Raw genomic sequence first — 15,362 nt, forward strand, 5'->3', positions numbered from 1 at the left:
TTGTAGGTTGCAGAGGATTCTGGGGGATGTTCTTGGGTGTGCATGTGTGGGTTCGTATCCCATCCTCGTCGCTAGTGTTAAGTTGTGGGTGAACATATCAGACGACACAGCTCTTGTTTATTCACAGGCCAGAACAGAACTGAACTGAAGGGTTCAGCCAGCCTGCTTATATAGAGCTCCATTACAACGCAACTGTAACACTTTCTGTAACTATCCAATCACTGAACGTCACTTTCAATCCCTTATTTGCATATGTGGACCTGAGTGAAAACCATCTACAGTATCCCCCTGCTGGCCCAGGGTGAGAACTTCAGTCGGTAACACCTACCATCCCAAGTTAATTGACTGCACAGTGCAGAAACAGCCAATAAATCTTTTGGTGAGACATTGCTGAGGTAAACTGGTACCAGTAGTCAACTTAGCTCTATTAGAATTTTATCTGCTAATTGCAGAATCCCTTGTTTCCTAGGAATCTTAGAACTAAAGCTTGAAAACTACTCCTTAAACATGTGGAGAATAAAGAGTATACAATACATACACCTCCTAGATCCAAAGTACTCCTATGGGTTTAGAAAATATCTACAGCGGTACCTCTGTTTTTGAACATAATCCGTTCCAGAAGACCGTTCGAGTTACGAAAAGTCTGAAAACCCAAAACTCAAAATCCAAAACAGAAGCCACATTTCCTGTTCACCTTCCGATGTGTGTTCAAAAACCAAAGCATTTATTTCCGGGTTTATGGAATTCGAAAACCACAACGATAATATAATATCCACACAGTCTGACCAAATGAATCCACTTCAGATTATCTATTTCTACACTCAAAATCAGTTAACATGTATGAGATGCTTCGTTTCAACCAAAAATGAAGAAAAATTGGGATACAAATATTGAAATGAAATTGAATGAAAATGCTGCAGTAGATTTACCATCTATGGATTTAGTACAGTATTTGGCAAAACTTACTAACAGGGAGTCATTCATGGTTGTAAAATACTTTTCTAACTTTCTTTCTGCTTGTTTCCTCAATGCACATATTGATTGTGAGGACTGAAGTACAGTCTCAAATTAAATTAGTGACTGTGTGAAACGTGCATTTTAAAAATCAGCGTAATAATGCTAAATTTAAAATCTAATAGCTAAAATTGTTTTTCATTAATTTCTGTACCTTGTGAAAGATATCAACTATAATGTGAGGGCCATTTAGACACAAGGGAAATTGAACATGAAAAATTTGTAAGAAAATGTAGAACCAAGATTGGCACACTATAATATTACATTTGCACAACAAATTTAAAGAACTATTTTGCCATTTTTAGGACTGCAGAAATAGCTGGGTTTTTTATTTAAATATTTTTAAAGACATGAAATGTAAGCAATTGGTAGGTTTTGTGTATTACATCCCCCACTCCCAAGTACTTAGGCCTGCAGTTTGACTGAAGGCACTAACCTCTGGAATGAGCTGAAGGGAGAAAGAACAAGGACTCTCATCCTGAAGCTCTCCACTGTGGGCCAGAAACCACCATGCAAAGTAATTAACCAGTTAAGAACAATGGATGCTTATCAAGGTGGTAGGCAATCTGGTAGGAAATTCTAAAACATCATTTATCCAATATGAAATGTTCATCTGATTTTGTGGGAAAATAGCCCCCCCCCCTTAAAATTCACTGGACTTCTAGAACTGCCACTCAGAATTTCAGATCATTCTTCAATTTGTAAAAAGAATTATTTCTTCAATTTGTGCACACGCCAACAAGAGTTACAGATGCCAATCCGTAACTTCCAAGTATTTAAGCCTACAGTTTGATTGAACAAGACTCTCAAATGTTTTTTACACACCCACACCCTGCTTGCTATGTTTCAGAACTGCAATGACAGGCACAAGTAAACCAACCTGTAGGGTACTATCAAGAGTATCCATTTTATTCTGTTTCCAGAATGCACTAATTTGCTGCTAAAGAATTCAAGTTAATAGCTCATCCCTCTAAATATTATTTATCGAAATTGTTTCTTCTTTGTTGCTTATATACTTGACAATGTTTACATTTCCCTTTACAATCATTCTGTCTTTTCATTACCCACTTCCATTCAGTCACTTGCTAGAAAGGAACGCTTCTGTGTTAACTTCCTTCCGGACTATAGCAAGTAGCACTGTTCTTTACTTCCATACCACATTTGAGACACTCCCTCAGTGAACAGCTGCCCTGTGTCTGCCTGTGGGAAAAGCGGCAAAGAACGACCAACAGCAGCAAAATGATCATCTCTAATTCTTGTCAGTTTCGCTTTCTACGAAAGTCATTTTCAATCTGATCCATTTGGTAGCCTTTCTGCCAACAAACAAAAAACACTGCAGTGGAAAACTCCAGCACAAATGATGGCAGGGTGTGTGGAAAAAACTGTACCAGTTTAGAGCCATTTCAAATAATGATGCACATTAGTTAGACAGATAAAAGGCAGGGCTTGGGAAAATGAATTTAGAAAATAGGAATAAAGGGATTCTGCAATACATATTGTCTTCAAACCCCCCAAATATAATACACATCTTACCTTTCCAAAAAGAGGAAATCTGAAATACAGCATTTGTGAACAGAGAAGGCTTTCCTTTTTTAGAAGTTCGTTTCCTAAATCTTCAAAGGTTAAGGACTACAAAAAGCAGTTTATGGATTCTGTGGAGGAGACACATTCTGGCTGTGTTTGGATACAGCAGTAAACCCCATTTTAACGCTATGTGAATGAGTCTCACACATGGCTGTGAAGAGATAAGAAGCATCTGCTTCCATTTTCAGTTAACAATATGTATGCATTTTCACCAATATCTTAAAGAAATAAACTGCAATATATAAAGTTAGAACCATCAGCTCTTGATACAAGCCTGATCGGTTGAGTAATCTTTCAACTATCACAGGATTTTGATTGATTTCAAACTTGGGACAACACATAATATTAATAACACTAAATCACTATGAAGCTTTCCCCAATTTGAATGAAAAATTGTATAAGCAGGAAAAAAATTAGGGCCCAGATTAAGAGAAATAACTAAGGATGGATGAACTTAGTGCACTAGAAATTGTAACTGTCTCGCTGTTTATAGAAACTATTGGTGTAATCTTGGCCAAATATACTTTTCCAAAGAGATCCTATACTATTTTTGCACAAGTGTATTGGAAAGTGCAATCGCAGAACATGTTGTGCACATTCTGCCATCATCATGCGTCCTGCAACATCATGCATCGTTATGCTCCCTTCTTGGCTAGTTTCGTTTGTTCCTGGTTTTTTCCCCCTTCTTCCTTTTTTCACAGTTGGGATGGCTCTTAAAAGAGTAGCTGCGGCTGCTGGCAGGAGGAAGTGGTAGAGCAGCAAGTGTTGTGGTGGAGGAATCCTTCTTACACAGCTATCTATAAATAAGTCCCATTGCACTCAATCGAGTTTGCTTCTGAGCATGTAATCCTGCATAGGATTACACTGAAACAAGAAGTATGTAAGAGAGACATGTGACTTTTTTACCAGAAAAAAATATATCTCATGACCCTTTTTTGAAATATTATTCCAAATAGTTACTAAAAGATTAAAATAATTTGGCACACATATAATGCGTATTGAAAATGGGATCCTCTCACTTCCTTTAACAAGTAAAAGGTTACTGCAATCAATCTGAGCATTAGCAGAGATAGCAACCATTTATGCCTAGCGATTCTGAATTCACACGCACACCAACTACAAATTAACTTGCAATCAGCCTTGGTGTGAATTGCAAGAATTATACAGTCTGCACATTTTCTGACCTACCTGATCTGACCACCAAACCTACCAATTATGAGTTATAGTGGTATACTAGAAATCACTGATGCAAACTGTCAACTGCTAGGGAAACAAAAATAAAAGAATTCAATGGTTAATTACTGTGGTTGCTAATATCCCTAGACCTGAAAAATTTATTGAACTATTACTCATCAGTTACTTTGATTCTGGTATTATAGTATGTTCAGGCATCTTTCTTCCTGTAGAATAAAGATGTACAAGCACTATGCCTTCATGTCAATTCTAGTTGTATACACATGAAACATTTCTTCCCTTCCTTTTGCTAGATAAAAATATAACCTGAAAAGTACTCATGTGGGTTCTTTTTACATGCTCAATATGTCCCAGTGCCATCCCACGACATCTTAAACACTAAAATTAAATCACTGAAACATAAAGCTCACTTTCCCCCTAAGAGAAGGGTCAAATATTTAGAGGAAGGAAGAATGAACTACAATAAGAGGCAGTGGATTGATTAGCAATCATACATAAATACTGGGGGCACATTTGACTCCTTTCAATAAAAAAATGAAGATCCATCAGGTACATTCTGTTTCTCAGCTCTCCTCCAAGATGCTGTTATCGTGTGATTGTTTCATTTTCAGATTTCATTAGAAAGTAGGGCAATGTTTTAGAATTGCTACATTTGAAACTAACTAAGCCAGTCTGTTTACCATATGAAATTTAACAAAATCAAAACAGTTCACCATTGTTCTAGAACAGGGTTTCCCGAACTTGGGTCTCCAACTGTTTTTGGACTACAACTACCATCATCCCTAGCTAGCAGGACCAGAGTCAGGGATGATGGTAAAGAGGCAAACTCCTGTCTCCAAAGTTGCATTTTGTTTTCCAAAATCTTTCCGAAGTGCTTGAAAACTGCAAACACCAACCTGAAGCCAAACCCGCTTCCCTGGGCAAGGCCAAACAATCCGCTGGTCAGCTCTCTAGTTGTTTTTCATCCACAGCTAACTATCCAACCTTCAGCCTGGATTTAAAATAACACTTAAAATATTTGTTGCTGTAAAACACTTATGTCCCTTGAAAAGACTATTGATTTTGAAAATATAGAAGACAGGAAATACATAGAAATACAGTCATACCTCACGTTACGTTTGCTTCAGGTTGCGTCCAGCGGCGACCCGGAAGGGTTACTTCCGGGTTTCCCTGCTTGCGCATGTGCGCAAAATGACATCACGCACATGCGCAGAAGTGGTGAATCGCGACCCACGCGTGCGCTGACGTGGGTTGCGTTCCTTTCAAGTTGCGAACTGGGCTCTGAAATGGATCCCGTTCGCAACCAGAGGTACCACTGTAAAGAAAAATATAGAAGACCTTTCACTGAGTCACACCATTGGTTAATCTAGCTCAGTACTGTCCCTATACCAGTCTTTCTCAACCTTGGGTCCCCAGATGTTGTTGGACTACAACTCCCATCATCCCTGAACACTGGGCCCTGCTAGCTAGGGAAAATGGGAGCTGTAATCCAACATCATATGGGGACATAAGAATGAGACAGGCTTGTCTAGACTGACTGGCAGTGGCTCTCCAAGGTTTCAGACAAGCAACCTTTTTGCAGCCCTACTAGGAGATGCCAGAAATTGAACCTAGGACCTTTTGCGCTCAAAGCAGATGTCTCTACCACTTCCCAACCTTGGGCCTCCAGCTGTTTTTGGACTACAGTTCCCATCATCCCTTGCCACTGGTCTTGCTAGTCAGGGATGATGGGAGTTGTAGTTCAAAAACAGCTGGAGGCCCAAGGTTGGGAAACACTGCACTAAGCTATGGCCCTTCTCCTCATGTATTATTTGTAAAAAAAAAATTAGGCCCAATTGGAGACATTCTTCCTATTCCACTTCTTTAATTCAGTAAGTTTCACAAATGTGAAGAAGAGAACACGTGGAGAAAATCCAATTTTCTTTCCAAGAAAGAAAATTTATCACAGGCTATTACTGTGATTAAAGCTATTACTATTCTGCATTATCAAATTCCAGTTCAGTTGTAGCCAGTGATGTTGGACAGAAAAGGCCTCAACCCTTCAGCTGGCTGAAACAAGGTGTTCTGATTTTTAATTTAATTTTAATACAGTTGTACCTTGGTTTTCGAACAGCTTAGTTCCCAAATGTTTTGGCTCCTTAACACCACAAACCCGGAAGTGACTGTTCCGGTTTGCGAACTGTTTTTGGAAGCCGAATGTCCGCTGGGGCTTCCAATTGGCTGTAGGAGCTTCATGCAGCCAATCAGAAGCCGTGCTTGGGTTTTCGAACATTTTGGAAGTAGAAGGAATTACCGGAACAGATTCCATTCGACTTCAAAGGTACGACTGTACATTGATTTCCCAAAGTGTTTTTATGTCTCTGCATGCCACACTTGCATCCCTGAAGACACTTGTTCAGAATTAAGAACCACTGATGTCAATGGGACAAAGTTATGAGCACAATATGGAAGGCTACAGCAAAAGTGAAATTTTAAGCTGCTCTACTATCTCATCCCCACTCCCAGCTGGAATTTCTCCTGTTTAAATCATCCTCTTTCAACACCACCTGCCGTACCTCAGAATGTGGTGGCATCACAAAAAGAGCCTTCCGATGACAACCTCAGCAATCAAGTAGACTGGTACAGAAAGACCGTCCAAAAATATGTCAGGTTCCATCCAAGCTGCATAGAATTTTAATAAAAGCAAGCACCCATATTCTGAATTGAGCTTGGAAAGAGACCTGAAGCCAGTGGAGTTATTTCAACACAAGTGAGTTGTAATCATAATACCTGGTCCCAGTTAGCAGCTTGGTGACAGGATTCTGAAGTACAGTTTCCAAACCATTTTGAAAGGCTGCTTCACATAGCAGACGTGGAAGTAGTCCAGACAGGAGGTTACCAGAACGTGAGTAGCATTATGATCAATGTTACCGTAGGTCAAGCAGCTAATTAATGCAAACACTGCTCCACTAGATGAGCTGTAGGTACTATCTAATTATTACCAGCAGGAATATAAGGACCAAGAATAATATAAAAACCAACTGAACCCAGAAAGTCACTTGCTAGCTTCTATATGCTCCATGAAAAGCTTTACTCAATCAACTATGCCTTTAGTTAATTATAGCGCATTCCTATACATATCTACTGAGAAGTTTCAGAGTTTGATGAGACTTATTCTCAGCAAAGTGTATACAGAATTACAACCACGTTAGTGGGGCAAATTTAAATGGTGAAGGCACACTTGCAAATGTTGGTTCTGGTATGATACTGTATTAGGGGATGAAAATAAGCAGACTAAATATGATTTGATCAACGAATGTTAGGTTTTGCATTTTAAAATTTCTATCAAACTAAAAAAAACACACAAAAACCGATTGGATGACAACCCACCCCAAGTTGTGCTTTATCCAAAGTTAAGCTCGCACAAATACTAGCCTCTTCAACACCTGTTGGAATAGTTTCCTGGACAAGTTAATATGAACTTCACTACAGGATTTGCATCTAGTATTAGAAGGCAATCAAGCATACAACACTTCCATGGCTTAGCTAGAAGAACCTGAGACCTAAGTTTACAAATACTACACCCACCAGTTAAGTTGCAATTCTACGCAAGCATATATTATGTTCAGTGGGACTTCCGCCTCAATAAACATACACAGGATTGCAATGCCATTTTTGGCACCACACCAGTATACAAAGCCCATGCACGTGAAGCCTATGACATGTTTTCTCCAAAACATTTAGATCTACTCAGTGCTTTTTTTTCTGGCGTACGCAGAACCGGCACCTCTTTTTGTTGTTAAAAAGTGTGGCACTTACTTTAACAACTTCATGGTGAGTACCGGCACGTTTTTTTCTAGGAAAAAAAGCACTGGACTGAGCAGCACACCCCAGATCACTAGGTGTGAGGTCACTAACTGTTTGCCACAGGCTCATGCGGTTTGGAGATAGCAAGAGATCAGGCCATAAAGAGAAACTTTTCAGAACAAAGGATGTTCCACTTTACAGAGAGGAGAAATACTGCCTGGAAAACGCCCACATCCACGGAATCCTTCTGATCACCTACCACGTGAAGACAAAAAACCCCAACTCAGTCAGGGTTTTCTTTTTTTTTTGCAGGGGGGAGAGAAAGGATAACTTATGGGCCCGGCCCACTCGCAACCACATGGCTGGACACCACACATACACAAACCACGCGCGCACAACCACGTGTCGTGACGGGTAAACATCTACCTGAGGCGGCGCTAGGGCTGCCGCTCCTCTTCCTCGCTCACCTCTTGCACGCCCAGCCCCCTTCCCGCCCCGCCAACGTGACTCGAGCCCCGAGGCCTTGGCGCCAAACGCCGCCTGCACCCGAGGAGGAGGAGGAGGAGGAGGGGGCGCGCGCAAGGCGGAGGCGGGGATGGGCAATACTGGGGAAGAAGCGCCACCCAACAACGCACGGCCTAGGGCCGCCACCTCTCCCCTTTCTCCCCCAGGCCACCTAGGCCGCGCCGGCGAGCGCCCCGAAGCCTCCCCGGGAGAGGAGACCACCTGTTTTTTTAAAAAAATAAAATAAACGCCGCTCTCCCTCGTCCGACCCCACAAGGCAACCTTGCGCCACGGGCGGCACTGCGCCCCACCACTCACCTTGTGGCTCTGGAGCGGGCGGCGCCAGCAGCGTTTGCGCGCCCCGAGACTCCCCAGCCCAGGGGCCAAGGCTGCCGCTGCTACTTCACGCCGTCCATCTCCTCCTCCGCCTCTTCTTCTTCCCCACCGCCCTCCTCCCCGGTTCCTCTTCGGCCGCGGCGCCGTTCCCCTTCCCGCTCCCGCCTGCCTCGGCCTGGGCGCTCCGTGGCTACGGGCCGCCGGCCCCGCGCTCCAACATGTCGCCTGGCCAAGCCTGTCGCCGCGAGCGCCCCCCGCCGTCCCCCCTGTCGCTCGTAGGGGCGAGCAGGCCCTGTGCCCTTGCAGTCTCCCTCTTGGCAGGCCAGGCGGCGGCACAAGAGCCCTATTGTATTATTGACACTGCCGCTTCTGCTTGCTGCTGGAGCTGCCGCCGCCGCCGCCACCGCCGCCTCGCAAGCTCCTCCTCTTCCCCTTCCCTTCCCATCCTTCTCCCACCCTGTGCCAGCTCTCCTTACCCGAGCTCGGCTGCTTGCTGCTTCGCCACCTGCAACCCCCACCGACTTACTAGATTTCTTCCTCTTGGTGATCCTTCGTCGTCCTGAGCAGCCCGAGCCCCCCCTTGTCAATTCGCAAAAACCTCAAGAGGGACTTGGTGCCAAGGACTGCAGCAGCGCGCTCTCTGCCATCGCGCGTCCCCCGTCCCTCCCCTCTTAAAAGAGTATTTACTTTTTACGATGAAAGCAAGGATGCCCGCTGCTCTCGAGGCTCAGCCACCCAGGGGTGATTTTCCTATGGCGAGTCTAGTTTATATGGCCCTCCGCCAGAGAAGTTGGAAGATGAAATGCTTGCTCCAAGCAGACGAGGAGGAGGAAGGCAACCTCACCCTTTAAGGCAGGGAATACTCATGCGTGGCTACTTGGGGAAGAAACTGGGACTTTGAAGAATTCCCTCTTTTGGCCCGCAATAGCAGTGTTTTAAATAGTATAGAATCCTAAAATGCACATGGAAGAGTCGAAACAAGAACAGCTTCATAGTTCTTTTATTGTGTAGTCTGCAGATTGTGAAACTTCTGAGGAAGCTAGAATGGTATCAGGTGGTTTTTAATGTTTGACGTTTTGCTATGGTTTTAATGCACTATACACCGCTCAGAATGGCTGGGGAGAGCCAGCCAGATGGGCGGGGTATAAATTATTAGTAGTAATAATAATAATGCAAGTCAGAACAGTCTGATGGCATAAGTAGCCCAGCAGGAACTAGAGCACCTTTCAGAACCACAGCTTCACAGCCTCCCATTCTCTGCTAGTAAGCATTAAGGAAATGGATGCTTTTGAACTGCTGAATCATGTTCAGTCACTTGTGTAAATGGAGACTCCCCCATGCGTGAAAGAACGGGGTCAAAGGTAACATGAAGTGAGGAAGTGGCCTGAGAACTACTAAAACTTGCAGCTAATTTTTGATAAAACAGCACATATAACTGAAATTCAAACACATGGAGATGAAACTGACCTGGGATGGTCAAATTGAGAGGCATTACTCAAAACAAAATGATAGCCTGATGCAGCATGCCAGCTCTGAAATACCACAGTAGTACAAATAAAAAACAAGGGAGAAAAGATCAACTTTGCCTCTATCAAGTATAAAAGTGTGATCATAATAGCTGTAAGAAATAGGGTGCTGAGAAAAATGAAATTAGCAGATCAAGGTACATACACACTGCTGCAGGTACACAGGTATCCACACTGCCAGCTTTTAATAAAATTAATTTTATTAATAAAATTAATAAAAAATTGGTATAGTAGGTGAGAGCTAGGTTCCAATCCCCACATGGACAAAATGTTTCACAGTGGCCAGCTGGATGCCTAGGGAAAGACCACAATTGAGAACCTTTGTGCTACAGTGCCTTCCCTACATGATTCCCAGAAACTGGCATTCAAAGGCGTCCAAAAATGGAGTGATGACATGAATTGGTCTAAACCTCCTTCAAGCCATCCTTTGACTATGCAGCTTGCAGTCTATAGGGATCAGCTCCAGTTGGCAGCTCCTGAGTGAAGCTGTTCCCAGTGGTGTTTACATTTGGCAACAAACTCTGAAGCTTTAAAAGGAATAATTGGCTCCCAGGTGTTCCTTTGAACTATGCCTTTACCCATCCAACACCTCAGATGTGAGGCAGTGAGCACAGCTGAGGGAAAACAGTCTCACAAGCCAAATTAAGAATCCTGGTAGGCCAAATCTGACCTATGGGCTGCAGATTCCCCATGTCTACTTCACCTTTTTTGAGGTAAAGCCTGCTACCTAACCTGGACAATTCCCTTAAAAGAATGTAATGCAGCTCTGATCACTGATGAACCACAATTCTCCACTGATGAAATCATACTGTAAGCTGTTAGGCACTTATGCAGTAGATCCCTAACTTCCACCTTACAGCAAATGATCTTGGAAAGTTTGTTGGCCATCTTTACCCCTGACTAACTACAAAGCTAGCTAGCCAACCACAAAGCTTTGTGGTTGACACATACTGCTGTTGGGCTGAAGTTTTGAAGAGTTTCACACAAAGTAAAAAGTGTAATTGAGGCCTGGCTTTGTGTAAAAGGGCTCTAATACAGACATTTCCCCTGTATGAAGACCATGTTGATACAGTAAATACTGTATATTATCACTATAATGCATACAAATCTCACAAGTGGCTGCTTGGTGTGAATGTTTGCAGGCTACTTAATTACACATTTCTTTGAGCATAACCCTAACAGAGTTGTGCACTGGGTTATATAGCCACACCATCTATGGGTGGGCAGCAATTTATTCACCAGCTATACTTAAGGGACCAAAACAGATGGATCACTTTTATTTATAGGGATTAATATGAAGCCTGTATACTGAAAAGGAGCTCTGACCAGAACACACAGTAGTAAGTAGTTATAATTCAGTGGTGTTCTAGAATATGGTTTTTACTCATCCAACCAGTTTTGCCACAATGAGAATTTATATTGTCTTGAACATTTTTATCATGCAGTTAAGTTCCACACAATAATTTTCAGTTTTTATCCGAGAGAAAGTATGAGTAAGATCAGATATTTCACTTTAATATACACCTTCCATATTATGTAGTATGTATCAAGTTTGATAGATCTTAGTGCTGGAAGCGTCTGAGATGATGTGTACTTGGAGTCCATTATCAACATGGGATCTCCAAGGAAATGTGCTCGAGAAACAACTGGGATGAAACATTGCTTAAACTCATTAAAGACCAAGTTTTTAATAGAAGGATGCAAAAGGCAATCCTAAGTAGAAAATTTAGGATTAATAAGAGCACCAGTAAGGAAGAAGGAATTTTAGATGTACAAACCTGTTGTGCTATTCTCTGATCAATGGTAAAAGGTAAAGGTAAAGGGACCCCTGACCATTAGGTCCAGTCATGACCGACTCTGGGGTTGCGGCGCTCATCTCGCTTTATTGACCGAGGGAGCCGGCGTACAGCTTCCGGGTCATGTGGCCAGCATGACTAAGCCACTTCTGACGAACCAGAGCAGCGCATGGAAACGCCGTTTACCTTCCTGCCAGAGCAGTACCTATTTATCTACTTGCACTCTGACGTGCTTTCAAACTGCTAGGTTGGCAGGAGCTGGGACTGAGCAACGGGAGCTCACCCCGTCACGGGGATTCGAACCACCGAACTTCTGATCAGCAAGTCCTAGGCTCTGTGGTTTAACCCACAGCGCCACCTGCGCCCCTCTGTTCAATGGTGGCAGATACTAAAAGACCATGAATCCAACCTCACTACGAAGCTAATGAGACACTGACAAAGTCATAAAGGCCTATGAAGCCTATTTAGTATCAAAACAAAATAAGTTTACAATGCTCTGATGGAACTAGCAGAGTCACCTCAAGCAAACATAGGTCTTTACCATGAAGCACAGTGCCTAGCAGGCCAACTGATGGACTTGATATCACAGTATGTTATGTTCCACGTATATACTGCAACTAAAACTACAGAATGCCTTACAATGGACAACACAATTGCTCCTTCCCTCACGAAGAAATGTGTGGAGTTCATCTCATTATATAGGGAAAGCAGTGATGCTGGAGTCATTATCACAGCAAAAGAGGTCCTTGATGTCAATTCCACTTTTGAGGAGCACCCACATAAGTACTGCAAGATGTGGCAGCTTGAATATGAAGGTCAGATTCATGATTAGGAGTGCAATGGTCTAGCAGAAATTTTCAAGCAGGAGTTCTTCTACACTCTGACTCCACTCACATTTCAGCTGAAGAGTGATTTGAGCAGCCTGAATATCACACGGGGATTCTTCACCCACTATATGGATCTCACAAATGGCAACTGCTCTGACATTGATGGTGCAGATATTTGTGTTGAGCTAGGCCATCTCCATCAGATGCTACCTCCTGGGAAACTCACAAGATGCCCTGCAGTAAATCCATTATAGAGAAACAAATTACTTATTCCCAAATGTCTGGATAGCAGTATAATTTCTCCTGACATTTCGAGTTGTCAGCGGCAAGCGTAGCTTCTGAAAACTGAAGCTTACTGAAACGTATTCATGATCTACCATGGCAGATGAAAGGCTCACATCATTTGCTATCCTACCCACCAAGGAGGACATTGCTCAAAACCTTGCTCTCAGCCACTGTGCCGCAGTTTGCACAAGCCAAAGCTGTTTTATAGCAGTTCCTATCTTTTGATAAGCATTCATTATTTAAGAATATCCATTACTTTTATCTCTTTTATATATACACTGTATTTTTCCATGTATAAGACGACGCCCCAGAGTATAAGACGCCCCCTATTTTTGGGGACTCCCAATTTAAGAAAATGGGGGGGGGGGGTTGCCCAAAGTTGTTGAGCTTCTTTTGGAGGGACTGCCCATATTTGAAGAGCTTTTTTGGGGGGAGATGCCAAAAATCACTAGACTGAAATGCTGCCAATCGCACATGTCACAAAAGCCACTAAGCATCTGCCCGATCGCCAGCAGCCACCGCCAAGCGCACGCCCAATTGCCGCAGCGGAAGCCAATCCACAGCAGACCTTGCCACAGCCACCAATCAACAACCCAATGGACACAGCAGCGGCCAATCCAAAGAAGTCCTTGCCAGAGACACCAATCACCCACCCAATCGCTGCTGACAACCTCCTGCTCGCGCTGCAACCAATCACCCATCACCCCCTGCACTAACCGTGTATAAGACGAGCCCCAAATTTGAACATTATTTCATAGTAAAAAAACCTCGTCTTATACACGGAAAAGTACGGTATATACATAAAGACCTATATAGCTGACTTCTTACAGCTTAATATTATTATACAGTGCTTGTAGTATTTGAGGTGCTAAGTGCTTGCCTCAAAAAAAAAAAAAAAAAAAGCAGCTATGTTCCATTGACATCCTTTGTGCTAGGTAAAAAAGTGCAAACTGAAAAAAGAAACATACTTTAAACCTAACTGAAATAATACCATTTTTGTAGTTATCAAACCTCGAAAAGGTTACACACGCTTGCTTTTTGCTGTCCTAACTCACTGCAGATAATAATTTTTTTTAAATGCAGTCACTGAGCTCAGTTTGGTGTTCCCCTCTGATCGGCACCCAGGGGGACCACCCGGCTTGCCCGTTCTAAGGATGGCCCTGTTTGGACCTTCCTGTCAGGCCTTTAAAAGGAAATAGTGGGAGAGTAAGAAGCCCTGTTGTGAAAGTGTCCTGGCTCAGTCTTGTCTGGATCCAGCTCATTATCAGTTGCTACATGAAGTATATAACGTCAAATTTTAAAGGACAAAGCTCAGCTAAATAAAGTGACAAGAGGGCGGCAATGAGAGCAATTAAATTAGTTACACAACCGTGAACAGATTCGTTTAGAACATGGCACACACCCCTACATCTTTAATTAAAAAGTTACAGGGCTTTTTCATTTAAATATTTATTATAAATCACATTTTACAAGTGCTAGACAAAAAAGGCATTATAAAAGCCATAACAAACATACAAAACCCTGACAAAGCACTTACTGTAGTATGATACCAATGAATTAACTGAAGTTTACCTTACAAAGAATAAGCAATAATTCACAAAGATCCAGAAATTAACTACACAGAATACTTCAATTTTGACAGTATAAAAAGAAATTAGGAAATGTTATTAAAAACCTTCAATGATTTGACAAACTATCTCTCCCTACACATTGCAGAGCATTTCCTCTGATTTTAAAAGTTATTTCCTGTTAAAGCTTCAGGTAAAAATTATGTTGTCTTTATCCAGCATATAGTACTATTCTAGCAGATAAAACCCTTATTTCCATATAGCACATATTTATACAGTTGAAGAAAAAGAAAGAAAATTATTTCTTTTTACAGCTTGTATAAAGCACCGGTTTCTACAGATTTCAGTATAATTACAGTCTTTTGAGTACACCTACTTTGTACTTAACATGCCACCTTCCAGATTAAGCATAGCCAAGAGACATGATTTGTACTCTAAGCCATCGTGTTGCACTCAGAATGCGTAAACCTGATTGCATTGTCTTGTTAATCTTTCATCTTTATTTTGATATTCTAAACCAGCGCAAAGTCCTGCAGATGCATCTTCCTTCGACATTTGAGATAGAAGTTAACATTTATAACAGGTGCTTGGAGATGGCACCAAAAAAGCAAAACAGAGTGAAGTCATCAACACTCAAGTTCAGGGCAGATTTGGGTGACCAAAAAGCAGGATTTGCAAGCTCCCACTTTAGATTTTTATGCAAGGAGGCTCACCCTGCTTTTCATAAATTTAATACATTTGGAAAAATTACTCTTAATGCAAGAATTCAAAGTAGCGCTCAGTACCAAGAGGTACTAAGTCCCCTGTAGGAATACTAACTCTGTTTCTGCAAGCACTGCTGCAGTGATTGAGTATTTAAAGTGTAGCCACTAAATATACTTTAAGTCAGTGTACAACCTGAGACTTTAGCACAAAAAATTAAGCTGGAATTTCTCATCTCTG

At 42.2% G+C, this 15,362-nt stretch overlaps 1 protein-coding gene across 2 annotated transcripts in view; it reads right to left on the bottom strand.

Annotated features, from left to right (window-relative positions):
* Positions 1 to 8,820, bottom strand: part of JADE3 (jade family PHD finger 3) — a 40,702-nt gene extending 31,882 nt beyond the window's left edge. The window contains exon 1 of one of the 2 annotated variants that reach the window (XM_079972607.1): positions 8,401 to 8,820. The gene's annotated coding sequence lies outside the window, so the exon portion shown is untranslated. Of the gene's footprint in view, positions 1 to 8,004; positions 8,026 to 8,400 lie in introns of those variants that run through there. The other variant, XM_079972609.1, reaches the window with a different exon arrangement.
* Between the last annotated feature and the right edge of the window lie 6,542 nt (positions 8,821 to 15,362).

This window comes from Podarcis cretensis, assembly GCF_951804945.1.
Source record: "Podarcis cretensis genome assembly, chromosome: 4".
NCBI lineage: Eukaryota > Metazoa > Chordata > Lepidosauria > Squamata > Lacertidae > Podarcis > Podarcis cretensis.